Source organism: Oreochromis aureus, linkage group 17, assembly GCF_013358895.1.
Source record: "Oreochromis aureus strain Israel breed Guangdong linkage group 17, ZZ_aureus, whole genome shotgun sequence".
NCBI classification, from domain to species: domain Eukaryota; kingdom Metazoa; phylum Chordata; class Actinopteri; order Cichliformes; family Cichlidae; genus Oreochromis; species Oreochromis aureus.
In genome coordinates this window covers 34,218,339-34,235,317 of record NC_052958.1, presented here as the reverse complement: position 1 = coordinate 34,235,317, position 16,979 = coordinate 34,218,339, and the positions used below count along the sequence as shown (strand labels likewise).

At 39.6% G+C, this 16,979-nt stretch overlaps 1 long non-coding RNA gene across 1 annotated transcript; it reads left to right on the top strand.

Annotated features, from left to right (window-relative positions):
* Positions 1-7,834: 7,834 nt before the first annotated feature.
* LOC120433820 lies at positions 7,835-16,297 on the top strand. Its single transcript, XR_005608788.1, has 4 exons — positions 7,835-7,881; positions 8,557-8,663; positions 8,783-8,878; positions 15,926-16,297. It is a non-coding gene; the product is annotated as an uncharacterized LOC120433820 (long non-coding RNA).
* Positions 16,298-16,979: the final 682 nt, after the last annotated feature.

The following is a 16,979-nucleotide window of genomic DNA, read 5'->3' as shown; positions in this document are numbered from 1 at the left end:
TGGGCAGGTAAGTCCAGTCCTGTACATTTATTTCTACTAGATAGTTTATTGGCATCGGGTACCTACATAAGACTCAGCAGGTCAACTGGAAAGTTGATTCAGCAGCCTGTCTCTGAATGCTAGGTAGCTTAGCATATATGCTAGTCACAACTTTTAATTTATCTTTCGAAACTGGCAGTTGCCAGCTGCAATACCTTTTGTTTATCTCAGTCATAATAGTGATTTCTGTGATTTAAAGTAGTTTAGTGTAAGGCTGGGTCAACCTTTGCCAATAACATGATCCCAAAACGCACTTCGGTGTTGAGCTAATCTTTTTTTGAACTGCAAGTCTGCTAGTGTAGTCCTAGTCATGGATCAGCAGATGGACTTCTAAAAACAGGGATACTAACAGGTTTCAAAATCCACTCCTATAATGCAAAGTAAACCCCAGCAGCTGAGTAGTTTTGCAGTGCTGGCTGTGAGTTGTTGCCCCTCCCTGGCCAGACCATTTGTTTCCAATGGCTGAAGGTCTCTGTTGCCCAGTCTGTGGCAGGACCAAATTAAGAGGTGCATCCAGGATGGATGAGAGCGGAGCGAATGAAAGATTGGCGGGCAGACTGAGATTTCTCCTATTTTCTCTCCCTTTTCTTCTTTTTCTTTTGCTGCCTTCTGTCAGATAGATGATGTGAGAGGGAAATATTATTTGTTCTGTTTTCACTGTTGATTCTCTTGTCCTCCTCAGTATCGCTATCTCAATTTTGATGACAGAACCAAGAGATGAAGCCAAAATAGAAGACCTGATTAAATGCTTGCTGTACTCCTACAGCGTTACACTCCAGAGGAAATATTTACAGTTTCATTTTAGGGTGATGACATTATTCTCCTTGATTAGGTTAAGGTTCCCTTAATGTATGTCTGACCAAGTCTATTTCTATACTACTTGCTTTATTCATGAGTGCATGAATTACATAGTTTCCTTAGGGATTAATAAAGTATTCTGATTCCAAGTGAGTGACCTATGCATGAATGATCTGCCTCATTTATCCTTATTTGATTTGTTGAATATCCAGTGTTTGACTGCTGTTGCACATCCACAACAAGTCTGATATACTTCAAGCTACAAAGCTAACACTTCAACAATTAAGCTGAAAGTCTGCTTTTTTATAATTTGTCAAAAAAACAGAAAAAAATCTCCTAAAATTCCTAAATTGCCTGCAAGTTCCAGCCTCCAGCAACATACACACTGTGTTTGCACTCTAGCACTGCAAAAGGCAAAGAACAACAGAGAAAAGCGGTAGGCGTCAGCTCCCAGCAACCTTGTGACAAGTGCAACAACTTCCAGTTAGTGTTTACTGCTCTGGAGCTCTGGGCACTGTGGAGTGAAGATGCCTTTGCCGCACTCAAGGTCAGAGGTTACACTTCGGTCCAGATGAGCTGCTTCATAGCTTTTAGATTTCCTGCTTGGACAGGCAGAGAGGTTAGGTCAGCAAACATATATCGATCTGACTGTTGTGGGCTACGAAGAAAAGAAAAAAATTCAGACATACTTTTTAGGGTCCCTGTGAAGATTTTTTGTGTTTTAGACTATTTTGAGCGCTGTCCTGATGTAAGACTCATAATTTCACATTTACAGGGAGTGCAGAATTATTAGGCAAGTTGTATTTTTGAGGAATAATTTTATTATTGAACAACAACCATGTTCTCAATGAACCCAAAAAACTCATTAATATCAAAGCTGAATGTTTTTGGAAGTAGTTTTTAGTTTGTTTTTAGTTTTAGCTATTTTAGAGGGATATCTGTGTGTGCAGGTGACTATTACTGTGCATAATTATTAGGCAACTTAACAAAAAACAAATATATACCCATTTCAATTATTTATTTTTACCAGTGAAACCAATATAACATCTCCACATTCACAAATATACATTTCTGACATTCAAAAACAAAACAAAAACAAATCAGCGACCAATATAGCCACCTTTCTTTGCAAGGACACTCAAAAGCCTGCCATCCATGGATTCTGTCAGTGTTTTGATCTGTTCACCATCAACATTATGCAGCAGCAACCACAGCCTCCCAGACACTGTTCAGAGAGGTGTACTGTTTTCCTCCTTGTAAATCTCACATTTGATGATGGACCACAGGTTCTCAATGGGGTTCAGATCAGGTGAACAAGGAGGCCATGTCATTAGTTTTTCTTCTTTTATACCCTTTCTTGCCAGCCACGCTGTGGAGTACTTGGACGCGTGTGATGGAGCATTGTCCTGCATGAAAATCATGTTTTTCTTGAAGGATGCAGACTTCTTCCTGTACCACTGCTTGAAGAAGGTGTCTTCCAGAAACTGGCAGTAGGACTGGGAGTTGAGCTTGACTCCATCCTCAACCCGAAAAGGCCCCACAAGCTCATCTTTGATGATACCAGCCCAAACCAGTACTCCACCTCCACCTTGCTGGCGTCTGAGTCGGACTGGAGCTCTCTGCCCTTTACCAATCCAGCCACGGGCCCATCCATCTGGCCCATCAAGACTCACTCTCATTTCATCAGTCCATAGAACCTTAGAAAAATCAGTCTTGAGATATTTCTTGGTCTTGACGTTTCAGCTTGTGTGTCTTGTTCAGTGGTGGTCGTCTTTCAGCCTTTCTTACCTTGGCCATGTCTCTGAGTATTGCACACCTTGTGCTTTTGGGCACTCCAGTGATGTTGCAGCTCTGAAATATGGCCAAACTGGTGGCAAGTGGCATCTTGGCAGCTACACGCTTGACTTTTCTCAGTTCATGGGCAGTTATTTTGCGCCTTGGTTTTTCCACACGCTTCTTGCGACCCTGTTGACTATTTTGAATGAAACGCTTGATTGTTCGATGATCACGCTTCAGAAGCTTTGCAATTTTAAGACTGCTGCATCCCTCTGCAAGATATCTCACTATTTTTGACTTTTCTGAGCCTGTCAAGTCCTTCTTTTGACCCATTTTGCCAAAGGAAAGGAAGTTGCCTAATAATTATGCACACCTGATATAGGGTGTTGATGTCATTAGACCACACCCCTTCTCATTACAGAGATGCACATCACCTAATATGCTTAATTGGTAGTAGGCTTTCGAGCCTATACAGCTTGGAGTAAGACAACATGCATGAAGAGGATGATGTGGACAAAATACTCATTTGCCTAATAATTCTGCACTCCCTGTATTGAAAGTACACAGACTTTAAACCTCAGAAACAAAACACCTTGACGATAACTGCTGTGGTATTGCAGATAATGGTTTTAGATTATTAAATCCTTAAAATGTTCTGCACCAATTAAAATGCTGTTGTTAATTGTAAATATGTAATGGAAACTACTCACCCCACAAGCAAGTAGATAATCTGCAGGTTTTAACCACAATACATCTTTTCTGTCATGGGAAGTTCAAGAAGTGTGTCCCCAAATGCCAACCTGAACCCAAAATGAGGCAGCAAAGCAGGGAGCTATCACAGACAAACTGCCAAAGAAGAAGAGGAGGACAGGACCGGATTTACTTTAGTTGGGGATCAGAAACAGGAGGGGAGGAGACACAGGTACGTATTTAACACAAGGGAAGATAGTCAGACAGACAGGAAGTAAACACTATCAAATTAAAACAGGAAATTACCAACAAACAAATACTAAACATTCTTAATTCTTACACTAAACATGGCATAAAAAGTAACCCTGCAAATTCAATAATATGTTTTTTCTGAACAGCTGTTTCAAAAGTAAAGAAAGTAACAATGAATCCAAAATTTAAGCAAATACAAAAAAAAGGTCTTTGGGCACTCGGAATATGAATTCCGACATATGAATGTTGGAAAAACCACCATCAGTTCGGGAGAATTGTGTCGAATGCCTGAATGAAAGCTGCAGAACAGCCAATAAATGGACCTGGATGTGATTATTTGGTCAGTCAATCCAGATGACTGATAACGTCTGTCATGAATCGAAACTTTTTTTGAAGTTTATAGCTAAAATAATTAAAATATGGTATATAAAATTTACCGTTCTTTTTAACAACAGAAAATATTGAGGATGAATGGGAATGAAATCATCTCAAATTTCCCAGAAGGTGTGAGCTGTATATAAAGCCTAGCATGTTCTTCTGAGAAACAGTGACAGAAACAGTCACTTGACTGTGTTGTTGATGGTGGACTGAGTCAGTTGCTGACTATGAGATCATCCTATAGTGAACCATGACTGTGCCGTGAATGGGATATGTGTTGTATTTACTGCTATACAGCCACTGAATTTGTGTGTTTCTTGTCAGTGTGTAGTCTACTTTTTCAATCATCTACTACTATCATTATCCTCCCCTCTACCACTAACCTTAACAGTGAGAAACATACCTCTTAACGACCAATTAAATGCCTCGATTTTAGCCAAAATGGCATGGCGAGGAATTACTTAACAGGGCTGGCTGGGTTACTTATCTGTAAATGGGGGTTTCTTAGCATTTGGTGGCATTTGGGGGGCCTAATAACAGGATAACTGCAGGTCATTTGTATGTTAATGATGATGTAGTTAAGTTACGTGTTTAGCTGAATGCCTGGCTCGAGCAGAGAGTAGCAGTGATACAGTCAGAGCAATAGAATAGAACAGAATACTGGTTGATAAAATAATCTCTCTTTAAGGTTTAGTGAGTCTTCTGGATCTTTCAGCCATATCCTATGGACATCATCAGCTGATGGATTTAACATTTGGTGCTAATTCAACACTGATGAAACAAATTCTACCCGCTGAGAACTCTGTGAGATCTCCAGAGCTCCTAAAAGACATTCTACATAGAGAAGACTTAATATGAGACATTAAATAATTGCTTGTTGACATGTTGTTTCATGGCTAGGCAACATGTTTGTCTTTGGATTTCTCCACAACCAAAGCTATTTAATTATTTAACAATGTAGGGCAACATTAGAGGACACACAAGGTCATGCATTTCGCAAGTATAAATCCATGGTACTTCAATAGGATATTTTGAAAGAAAAGGAGAAATATTAATTGTGGGATATTTTAATATTCTTTAATAAACATGTAATTTTACTTAGCAGCAGTATAGATTTCCTACTACTAACCACAAAGGTCATGGTGGAGGTCAGAAGGTCAAATACGGATAGTAAGATTTGAATTTTGACAACTGTATTTCATGTTTGATTAAATTCCAATATAAACCCAATTTCATCAAAACTGGATGAATGGTTTAGAAAGAGTGGACATCTGAAAATTCGGACCTGGAGCCTTCAGAATGCATTTCAGTCATTTCGAGTTTCAGTGAAGAGCTTTATGTCTCATGAAAACTGGAGCCAACCGACACTTTCAGCATTATTATCAGTGAACTGAAATGATCAAAGTTTGACTACATTCATTACCAAAGCATTACACATGTAGAATGGTGGCAACCCAGATTGTTTTTGTCTTTTTGTTTTTAGTCTCTCGCTAGTTTTAGGCACCTTCTTCATGGTATATTCTTCAAGTTTCTCTGTTATGGGTTCAGGAAAGTATCACGGTTTGGATTGAATTATTTCCTTTTAGGACATTAACTTTCAGCTGTTCCCATTTTTCCATTTTTCCTAAGCGGATGGATCCGCCTTTTGATTTTGGATGGATCCGCATGCTTCCTGATTTTATCCGCAACTCAGGTCTTTAAAATGTAAGCGGAATGGGTTAACTCCTCCTGAGGTGACCCTTCCGTCCACGAGGGCCGGTGTCCGCAGGTTTTAGATCTTGGGTCAACACACCTCCCAGTTCTTTTGAAGGCTGGAACTTCAAGACATGTTGAATCTTTAAAAATCAGCTGGTGAATGGGTTACATCTAAAACCTGACTCCCCTCGTAGAGCCTCTCATGACATTAACACCATGTTAAAAATATCAAGTCTACACTTTATTCCCCATTGTCGCCCAATACTAGCAAGAAACTCTTAATATCACTTTTAAAATTAAATATGTTCAAAATCTCCTAAAAAAAACAGGTTCTGTTTGGGATGCTATACCTCTTCATTTCTTTACCTTTTCGCTTTAATACAATGTAACTTCAGTTTATCTAACTTTACAAGTTTATCTATCTTTTCCATTCTCTTTTTTCACAAACAGATATTATGAAGCTAAGTAACATTTCTACAAACACAATCTATCACCCTATAAATGTTATACAGCAATGATAACAAATATAAAAATAAGTCACTTTTTATCCAAAACTGGCTCAATAAAGAAATATACCTTGTTAGCCAACTCCTTAATTCAGATGAGTTGTTACTGTCAAATTCAGAGTTTATATCTGCTCCCAGACTGCACACCATTGTTCGATTCAAGCACCTTTTATATTGAGTCTGACAAAAAGCACCTAACAAAATGATCATAAACATCATTCTCGGAAGCTCCATCACCTCTCCCTTCTGTGTCTGCTTGTAGAACAATTCTTTTGGAAACATTAACTGGAAATGGTCACCTGGAAAGTTCCTACAGACCAACAAAGTAAGACGTTGGTCTGTAGCTGTTACTTTACTATTATGATACTATTTTGCACAGACAAAAGTGTTCTTAAGTGTTCTTAATTTATTCTTGATTCATGGTAAATATCACATCCATCCCAGCAAGTTTTGTGTGTTTTACATATGTTGCACTAAAAAGTAAGCATTTTGTAATTAAAGTTTTAGGGCATAAATATAGGCTGTGTGCATTATATGACTTAAACTGTCATATTTGTATGTTTTCTGTTTTTTTTTTCTCTGCATATTAATTGTGAACAAATAAAGGCAGCAGAGAACATCTGACTAATAGCAGCTATTTCTGCCAAACAGACTTTAGCTGCATGTTGCAGAACGACACTAAAGGGTTAATTACGGCTTTAAAACGTGACACCATCCAGGAAATTGCAATTATGTGTTTGTTTGTTTTTCACGACGCAGGCTAGTGTCATCCTGCTGCAGAAATGTTTTAATGCAGGGAGAATAATTTGTGAAAACATCATCACACACACATCTGTCAAGAGCGTTTTAAAATTGTTTTTATTACTGCAAAATACAATACAGTGTTTTCCGCTTAAGGAATAAATTGACACCTAATTTTGTAATCAGTCCGACTTTGTTTGCTGTTACCTAACAATATAAGATAAACAGTTTGTCAGAGAGAACTGTGGCACTGTTTTTTATTCCAAACAATTCCCATACGTAATTTAACACAGTGTGGGCCTCTTTCAATAAGCGCCGCTACTTTTGCTGTCTTCTTGCTTCTGCAGCGCTCGCTCCTGAACAGAAAGCAGAAAGTTGTGTGAATGTTCTATGCAAATGTTTAGTGTATTAGCATACACAGTTGTAATTAAAGCATAATTAGAGAAACAAATGGTGCTGTGAAGCTCTGCGCCTTGGCTCCAGAGTCTGTTTATCAGCAACCTCTTGTTCAGTCGGCTAAAACAGGTTTATATGAAACAAGCGCCGCCAACTGCTGCATTAATTGTTATCATTGCCTTGGAAAGCAAATAGGTGCCATAGCGCTGCGGACTGTGAGAGCAGAGAACTGGAGAGGGACCGGGACAAATTAGTGTGGAAAATGAGAGTGTCGAAATTGGAGAGGGATTAGCACAGACGATAATGAAGCAATTAAAGAGTAAGCGCTCAGCACTCAGGTGCCTTTACTGAGCTGGTTCACTCCAGCTGCTTTCAGACGCTCCAATGCAAATATATCCCCAACGGTGAGGGGAGGTAACACTCTGTCCTAATACATCACCGATATAGACTGAGACGAGAGAGCACAACACAACATGCTGTAGTATAATGCTGCGCGACAAAGTGCAACCCAGTCTGACACAATAGGACATGACATGATAGACAACGGGAAATTACATTATACACCTCATACAAAGCAGCACACGAACATGTGACAGGGCCACATCGCGAGGTAATGAAAAACTACTCATGTTGTTATGCAGCATCGTAATGAATTACAAATGTTTAATATGACCGTGCAGCCAAAGATCTTCTTGTAGGGTGGCTTCTTGTATTTATTGTGTGAGAACTTTGGTTTTAGCTCTAAAATGGTAAAGATATGTCATTTTGCAGTTTTGTGTAGTCAGTTAATGACATGACGTTAGATACCATAGTTGCTATGTTGCAGCACATTAGCCATATTTACACACAACAAAACAAATGTCTTAAAGCTTTCCAGAGAACTGAAGGCTAGCCCTACATTTCCAAAACTAGAGGCTGACAAATGTTAGGCAAAGGGGGCATTCACTTGTTTTAAAAAGCAACAGCTAAATGATTACTATATGCAGTCACTTGATTGTTGGGATTTTCTGTAATACTGTTGTGTCTTTGCCTTACAGTATAAATTGTTTGAGGTAACTGTTGTTGCGAATTGTTGCTATATAAATAAAGTTTAATTGAACTGGATTGAAACATAACAAAAAGAAAATCTAATGAAATTTTTGTGGTAGGTCTCATTGTAGTTTTACGATCTTAAATTACCCTGGATTTCCTTTTCTGTGGAAGGCTGGGGTTTCAGCTATGGCTGTACACATGACCTCTGAACAGTTACAGGACACTGTCCCCTTTTCACATGTACACACAACAGGTGTTGTCCTGACTACTGGTTGAAAAAGGTCTCCTTGACCTTAGAAGAGTGGTGGTGCTTGGATGGTGTAGTACATATAGTGTCCACAATTGTCCCTACATTTACCTGTAAGTTCCACAGATTTTGTTTATGCCACACCTTGTAATGCCATTTAACAATATGAATGTGTGTGTCTAATTTTTATACCAATCACATACATGCTCATACTGTGATGCTTTGATTTCAGGGTCTTACCCAGAGTCACTCTGACACGTGGACTGGAGGAGCTGGAGTTTGTGAACCAACAACCTGTCAAGTGGTAGCCATACATAAAGAGAGTAAAGTAAGTAAGTAAGTAAAGAGTCTTAGAGATAAGAACATATAACTGAGAACATCTGCAGGGATTTGTATGAAGCAGCACAGCAGCACAATGAAGGAAAACAAGAGAAAACAGTGTCAGGTTTTTCTTTAACAGCAAAACAAGAGGCACAGCTAGCTAGCTGGCATACCTGACATAGCTATAAATATACCCTGCCTCAAAGGTTCAGAAAAAAGACCTTCCAGGTATGGACTTTTTTCTTTTTTCTTTTTTACAATAAAAAAATCTCCATGGACCTTCAGTTATATGCTGAGAAATTCAGTACAACTAAAAAGGCTGTTAAAGTCCAGAGACAAGGTTTCTGCAATAGACACTGTCTTTTGATAGTTTACTTGTATGACCAACAGAGGGTTTTTAAACACACTGGATGAGAAAACATCCTCAAAGAATGGAACAAAAACCTATCATATGAAAGAGAAACAGGACACACCAGAGGGATGTTAAACTGACTGAAGCCTACATCGTGGTAGCCACGAGCTGTTATTTTACGTCAGGAAAAAAAAATCTTGCTAATATACGGACAGTCAACTCACTGCCGCCTAACCACTGGAGGAAAAGGCAGCAGCAGCCATAGGAAGAAGGAAAAAGTGATCGAAGAGAAGAAGGGAAGGGGCTGTCTATAGCAATGCTAGACATCCATGGTTAGAGGTTATAAAGCCCCTCTCAAAGTCAACAGTTCAGAAACTCCTTTGTCCTCCTAAAAGAGCGTTTAATTTTTAACGTAAACTTGCACTTAGGTATGCATGAACTTTGGTAAAATCCTGAGACATGTGTATAAAAGGGTTTAATAGATGACGGTCATGTGCTCTGCTGCCGGGTAATGATGTCAGCCCCTCGATCTCATTCCCTCTCTGCTTCTCTTTTGGCTTCTTTGATAGAGGAGGGCCTAATGTAAATTTAATTTGGAGTGATGTATGGCAAGGATGGGTGAGTGAGTGAGAATGGGGTTTTGGGTTTTGGGTGGCGGGCGGTGGCAGGGGGGAGTGATGGAAAATTAAGGCTGCGAGCAAAGGTGGAGAAGGCTGAACTGATGGTTACGGAGGGGTGAGGAGGTGGGTTGAATGAGCGGGTGACTAGCAGGAATATGGGAGCGAGCGTGCTCGGGTGGGGGTCATATAGGGTGTCTGATGTGTCTCTGCGGGGGGAGCAGCTGGATTGGGGTGCTGCCACTCTGCCAACACTGTCTTCTTTAAGCAGGATTAATGACGGTGTACGCATCCATGAATGTGCCGGCCTCCTCGTAGCGCACACACACACACACACACATGCACACGCTCCCATCGCCTCACACAATCTCCATGTCTGATTTATACAGACATGCTCAGCCCCTGCTATGCCACATTTACCCTCAACAATGTGGAGGGGAGGGACGGTTGCTTTTGGTTTCCAACAAGAGGGTGACATCTGAATGGGAGGAGGCTAAACACTCCCTGATCTCGCCTCTTCAAAGACCCCTCTGGTCCTTGTCGCCCCCTTGTCTCACTTTAAATGAAGTGGACAAATGCTAAATCAATGTTTTTAGTGTTTCTCATCACCATCTTTACCCCCCTTTCTTTCACTGTTTCCCGACAGATTGAGAGGGTATTGATGACCATGACTGTCACGACTGTGGCTATCAAGGTTTTTCGCCTCTTCCCTTAATGTCCCCTGGGAGTTTTCCTCACTCACGCCAACAAGGAGTCACATTTAAATAGAAGGGATCCTTGAAGGTGTAGCGTTTGCAGAAATGCCCCCACCCTCTATCTATACTGTGTTAATGTTGCAGGAATTTTTCCCAAACATTTTCCTCATGTGCAGCCATCGTGAAGATGAAATTCAGATACTTTCTGCAGATTTAATGAGTTTCTGCAAACGATTGCACAGGAAATTGTCACAGGGTTATTAAACAAAACATGGAAATTGCAATAATTGCATGTTGAACACAGGTATCGCTTCAGCAATGAAATCCTTGTTCATTAAGTTAAAATTCATTTGGGAATACTCAGAGTGGGAAAAAAAGTCTATCTACTCTGTTTCTCAATTTTACCAGATCACTTGCAATGTCATTTTTACATCTGACCTATATTTCCACATTGACCAAAACAATGAAAAAAACACTGTCCAGAAACTCCCAAATTATTATTATTATTATTTTTTAAATATACTTTTCATTTAATCATTTAAACATTCAAAGAACACACAGATAATTTCAATTTCCCTCTGTTGACAGCATGATGATGATGATGATGATGATCACCATCATCATCTACAGCTCCACAGACTGTTGTAATGGAGGCAGAGTTGAGGAGGATATGCAGGGGCTGAATGAATAGTGAGTAGTATTCATCAGACCAGAGGGAAGCGGCGGCCAAGATCCAATTATATATATTCATTAAGTGATAATGATATCATGGTCTTTTAACTGAGAAGAAAAGGGAGCGTAATTGAATAATAACAGTTGTACAATCCCAGAGGATTGTAGCCCCCTCCCCTCCCTCCTCACGCTCCCACCGCCACCACACAGACATGGTGACCCCCCTCTAAGGGTTGGGGAGCAGGAGGGAGGGCAGAAAGACTGAGGAGCAAGGATTGATGGAATTCTATTACTCCCTGATAGATTTATTATGAAGGCCCAAGTGGACTCTCTGCACCACTTTGTCACTCACACTAATCAGCCGAAGGGAGGGGCAGTGGCAACTCATGCCCCCCTCCTCCTTTGTGTGTCTCCACCCTAACGCGCCCCCTCCTTCCCCTCTCCTGCCCTCCTGCCCGTCACCAAAGACAAGGTTAGCAGCCGTCTGACAGGCAGACACGGCGGGTGGCCATTCTGGATCCCAGTGAGCCGAGAGAGATCTGTGGCAAATGGGCCAGCTGAGCTCCTCTGACCTCCAGAGTGAGCCCCTCATTTGTTTATTAATGGACGGCCATGTGCAACACCATAAGGTTGGCGTGTCATGCAGAGATCAACAGCTCTCGCATGGCAGCCCATTCTGACCGCTTGCTGCCTCCCTGCAACCCCCAACAAGTAGACCCAGAACAATTTGTAAACACTTAGCATGGTGATGAGCCACTAGGTCACGTTCCCTTCCTATTTAGCCTCATGTGAGACGACAGAAAGCAGGTGAAGGAGCTTTGGTGCACGTTGGTCATCGTGATTACATGCTCTTGTAGTAAAAACCTAAACAATTAAAGGATACATACTGTTGTTTGTTTGTTGATTTTTTACTCCAGGCTCCAAATTATTTTGGACCTGTAAATAATTTTGTAAGGATTTTTTATTGCAAGGACTTTAACAGGGTGACTGCACAATTTCTTGATCCCAGTGTGGGACAAACTAGAGAAAGTCGCTATGAGTAGACCTATAGTATGCTTCTTCTGCTTTCTGTTTACTCTCCTTTTGTCCTAAACCACTTACTTCAACAGCTTAAGTCCCTGTTTGTGTTCCCAGGAGAGTCTTGTGTGACATATTAAGTCCTTCAGAGAGCTGGAGAGTACCTTGTGTGTGTGTGTGAAGTTTGCACATTAGCATGGAGGACGTGAAGCAGAGGGTGTTAAGAACACAGCTGATGTTGTGTTGAAAAATCAAAGAATACACATGTTTGATGTGAAAGTGTGTGTCAGATGACGTAATTTTACTGTGACTGGCTTTTCAGCAGGTCTCTTGCCCTGTTACTCCCCATAAAGGTGTATTCCTCAGATAGACTCATTAATACATTTAATAGTTATTAACTATCTCTCTCTCTCTATATATATAGACTCAAAAATAGTTTGTTGATAATCACTAAAAAGCTGTATTTTGCATTTTATACTTTTTAATACTGGCAGCAAACAGCAGTGGTTTCCAGTCTTTCTCATCCAAGGATGTGAGGTGGATTTATGAACTCCCTTCATCAACCCTACCTGTCATGTTCACCTGTGTTCATTTGTATTGGTTTTAAGCCAGACCTGAACTCCTCAGTTTGACATTTACCTGTAATTATAACATTAATCTGAACCATTTATACTATTTTATTGCTATTTCAACCCTTTATTCACCACTTTAAATAGATGCTACGCCAATCAGTAGGGAATCATTATCGGTTGGGGGCCAACTGTTACCTAAAAAACACATATGTGCACAAAAAGACACAAAAACACCACCAACAACAGAAAACAGTAAATATATGTTTTAGTTAGGGTTATTCATTCAGCCACTTCAGTTTATTATTATGATAAATGATCATTACTTCTCTGTTTTATAATTTTCTATTCCCTTTGGCTATATTTCTATTGTTTGTCCATAACTTTTATTGAACTTGTGAGTCAGTCAGTTAAACTGCAGGTTAGTTTTTATTTTCTACATTAATTGAGCTACTTTCCCCCTCACTATGTCTCCTGGCTGCTATACTAAAGATAGGGAAGTTCAGTATTCTTCTTAATCATGTTTACATTTTTACTTGTAATTGAGGAGCAAGTGATATGTTCCAGTAGGAATGTAGTAACTTTAATTCAAGACATCTTATTCTATGTGATTTTACACCAGTTACTTTCCGTTAAAGTTGTGGAAGGAGCAGTTGGTGCTAACTGGTGGGATTTACAAGGTGGGGAAAGCCCAAGATGGGGTATAGTGATGATGCGTGGGAAAAATAATCACTTAGAAATAAGTCACAATAATTTTCATTGTGCACGGCAGGAGTTTTTTTCTTTGTGTGCAGACTGTAATCAGCTGGAATGTGCTGCTACTCTGAGAGTCACTGCTTTCTGTGGATTTAGCTAACTGAATTTAGCAAGATATAAGCAGATGCTAAAATGCTGTAAATCTAGTATAAAAGATTTGTTGAGTCAATCTAATCAGCATCTTAAATTGATGTCTGCTACACTTGTTGTAACCTTACATTGACAATGAACACCACAGCTTGTTCCAGCACAGCACAGTACATTACTGTAAACTTCACCCAAGAGCTGCAAACTAACCTTTGCTAAACGGCACTAAACTGTGTAGTATTTTCATATAGCCTTTCAATAATAAAAGATTAGTATAATTTAGTTTAATTTAATTTGCAAGACATTTCACATCATGAAAAAAATATAATTTCAGAAACTCTTCATGTATAGAGTCAATATCAGTTAGAAATTGGGACATTTTTATGTAAGATTATAACTTACTGTTTACCACATGTGACTTTCTGACTAGTCCTCACTTTTAAAATAATCTCTCATCTCATCCTCTGTTGTTCTCTCTTCCTTTCTCTTCTTCTAATATTTGTTGAGATGTTTGAAAAGCTGTATTAAAAATTACTCTATTTATGCTTGGTCCTCTTTAGTAGGAGTACCTAGATGCTTAAGTACAGAGACCACAACTTTATTGACATCTGCACGATGAACACATCACAGTGATGAGAAGGAAAAAGGATTTGCTGAGGATGTGAGTGTGCCCTGGGATGCCAGTACTTCCTAAGCAAGTATCTTGATGCTGCCAGCTGGAAGCAACACCGAACCACAGCCCACAGAAAAATTAACTCCCTCGACAGCATTATGCATATCAGATTCAATGATTAACTAAAGGTGCCGAAGGCAGTTCCAGATCCTTTCATACCACTTTAACCCCTGGTGCTAACAGGTTAATTCACAACTGAAACTTTGCAATTCCATCTTCTTAAAATAGTGTTCATTTACAGCTCAAAAGACTGCGTGTGAAGGCAGCGATATGGCATGACTGGGGAGCTTTAAGTGTATCTCCCATGCAGCAAATGGTTTTTTCACCCCTTTTTAGCCACGCGGTCTGTCTGCTTCACCTGAATCACACAATCAGGCAAAGAGAAAAAAATATTTCCACTCTCAAATTTTTTCCCCAGATGTATTTCGAATCTATTTTGCAGCTTGCAAACAGTTTGATTTGTGTGTGTGTTCCATAACTGAATATTTACAAAGAATTATTACTGTTTACATAGTTGATCCATATGGGCTTGAGACATTTCTCATCTATCATTTGTATTAATGTGACCATGTGTGTTTCAGACCACCCCAGTCCTGTACCGGGTGATCATAGCTTGTTTACGCTTCCACTTTATGTGTTTTTGTCTTGCGTAATTCTAACCTGACCACAATAATAGGATCTCCCATGTAATATCAACATTTAACCATCATCAATGTTTAATATCAGTGCTAAAAACATTTCTTTTACGAGCCTATAGGAACTTTGTTAATGTGCCGTTTGTTTGATGTGCATTTGTCAGTTAGCGACAGGCTTTTCCCGAACTTCTCTCGCCGAGCGTCACCGCCTCCCTCGGGTGGTCGTACATTGTCTTTCCACTCGGCTGTTTACACCCGTGTGCCTTTGATATAAACGTCTATTTGTTTTCAGAGGCCTCAGCCTTGTATACCGTGAGGCAAGATAAATATTTTGGAGCTTCATAGGCATAAATAATTGATTTGTGTCACACAGCAAAGCACGGCATCCCCACTTCACACAGCTTATGCAAGGCTTTGTTTTGGGCTGGAATATAACTCATAGGACAATAATGTTTACCCTGGTGGTATTGCAATTAACAGAAGAAAACAGCTGCATACATGCATCCGAGGCTGTGTCAAATTAAAGAGCTATTGCGAACAAGTACAACTCTGGCTTTTGTTTACTTGTGGCGAGCGAGAGCAGTAAACAGAACTGTGGGTGAGGTGGGTGAATGATAAGAGCCCTCTGATGGGAGAGCTGCAAATTGATTCGCACACACGCCAGGATGACTCAGTAAAGTCTTTTCTTCTAAATCAGCTCATTATTACTATTATTATTATTTTGTACAGATTTTTAATCTGTAAATGTCTATGTCTTTTGTCTTAATGCCTGTTTCGCTCTTTCACCGTCTCTCTCTCTCTCACACACACACACACTCACATAGAAATTCTCATTACCTCATTAGCAGAGGCAGCTCTCATTTAGCTCTTTAATGACGGTTCTAGATGAATGGGCCTGGTGCTGATCCCAGCGCTGTGACTGGATTAGTGATAATGACTGATCTATAGGAAGTGTGACAGCCTCATCTCAACTCTCCCCAGGTTCTCATCCTCTAGCCCGGGGCCAGCCAAAGTGAGATCCACAGGCCAAGTCTGGACCTTCACACAGATCAGGCCTTCAAGAAATTACCCCTGCTGGCTATGTTTCAGAAAAGATTAGTCTGTGGTTCGCTCTTTTTAATGTGCTTTTGTATAGAAATGATTTTCAGATCCAGAGTTGGAACTTACATCAAGCATGGAATTAATTCCAATTTAAAACTTTAAAGATGGCATTATGGATTAGGTTTGTTACTTTTATTGCACAACAGTGTTTGGAGCATTTTCCCCTCTGTTTTGAAGGTTTAACCTTAAGGAAAAATGCAATGACATCTGGTACTGGTTCCTAATGTTTTTTTTTTTTTAAAAACCCCTCAAAAAACCCCTAAAAACTTTGTGTCAAATTTTAACTAAAATGATTGCATTTATTTGCAAATCATTAGGGATAGGGAACATATTAAATGTTGAAACCAATAAATGTTATTGTTTTTCATCATGAGCTCATTTAAATTTGACATCAACAAAATATGTTATATTGTTATAACCCTTATATTATGTGTTATATATTAAATAAACATCTCGCTATATTAAATAAATCGAGATGTTTAACAAAAAATGTAAAGTCTGTTTAATGCTTACATTACCTGGTGGTGCACATCACACATAATTATCTTAGTAACACGATAACATATAAAAATATAAGCTGAGAGAGGCTGAGACTTTCAAAGAGTAACGATGTGGAGGGGCTTACCTCTTTATGAAAGACCGTGTGCGCAAACAAACAATTTAAGAATGTAACGTTTCTCAGTGCAAAATTGCAAAGAATCTGGGGATTTCAACTGCAGCCCATAATATCATTAAAGGATTAGTGAATCTACAGAAGTCTCTTTGCAAAAGGACGAGGCTAAAAAATAATATTAAATGGCTATGATCTTCAGGCCCTCAGGCAACACTGCATTAAAAACAGACATGATTCTGCATGGAAATCCTTGCATGAACTCAGAGACACTCCCAGGAAGCGGGTGAATAAGTATAATCGCTGGATTCATGAATATAGGTT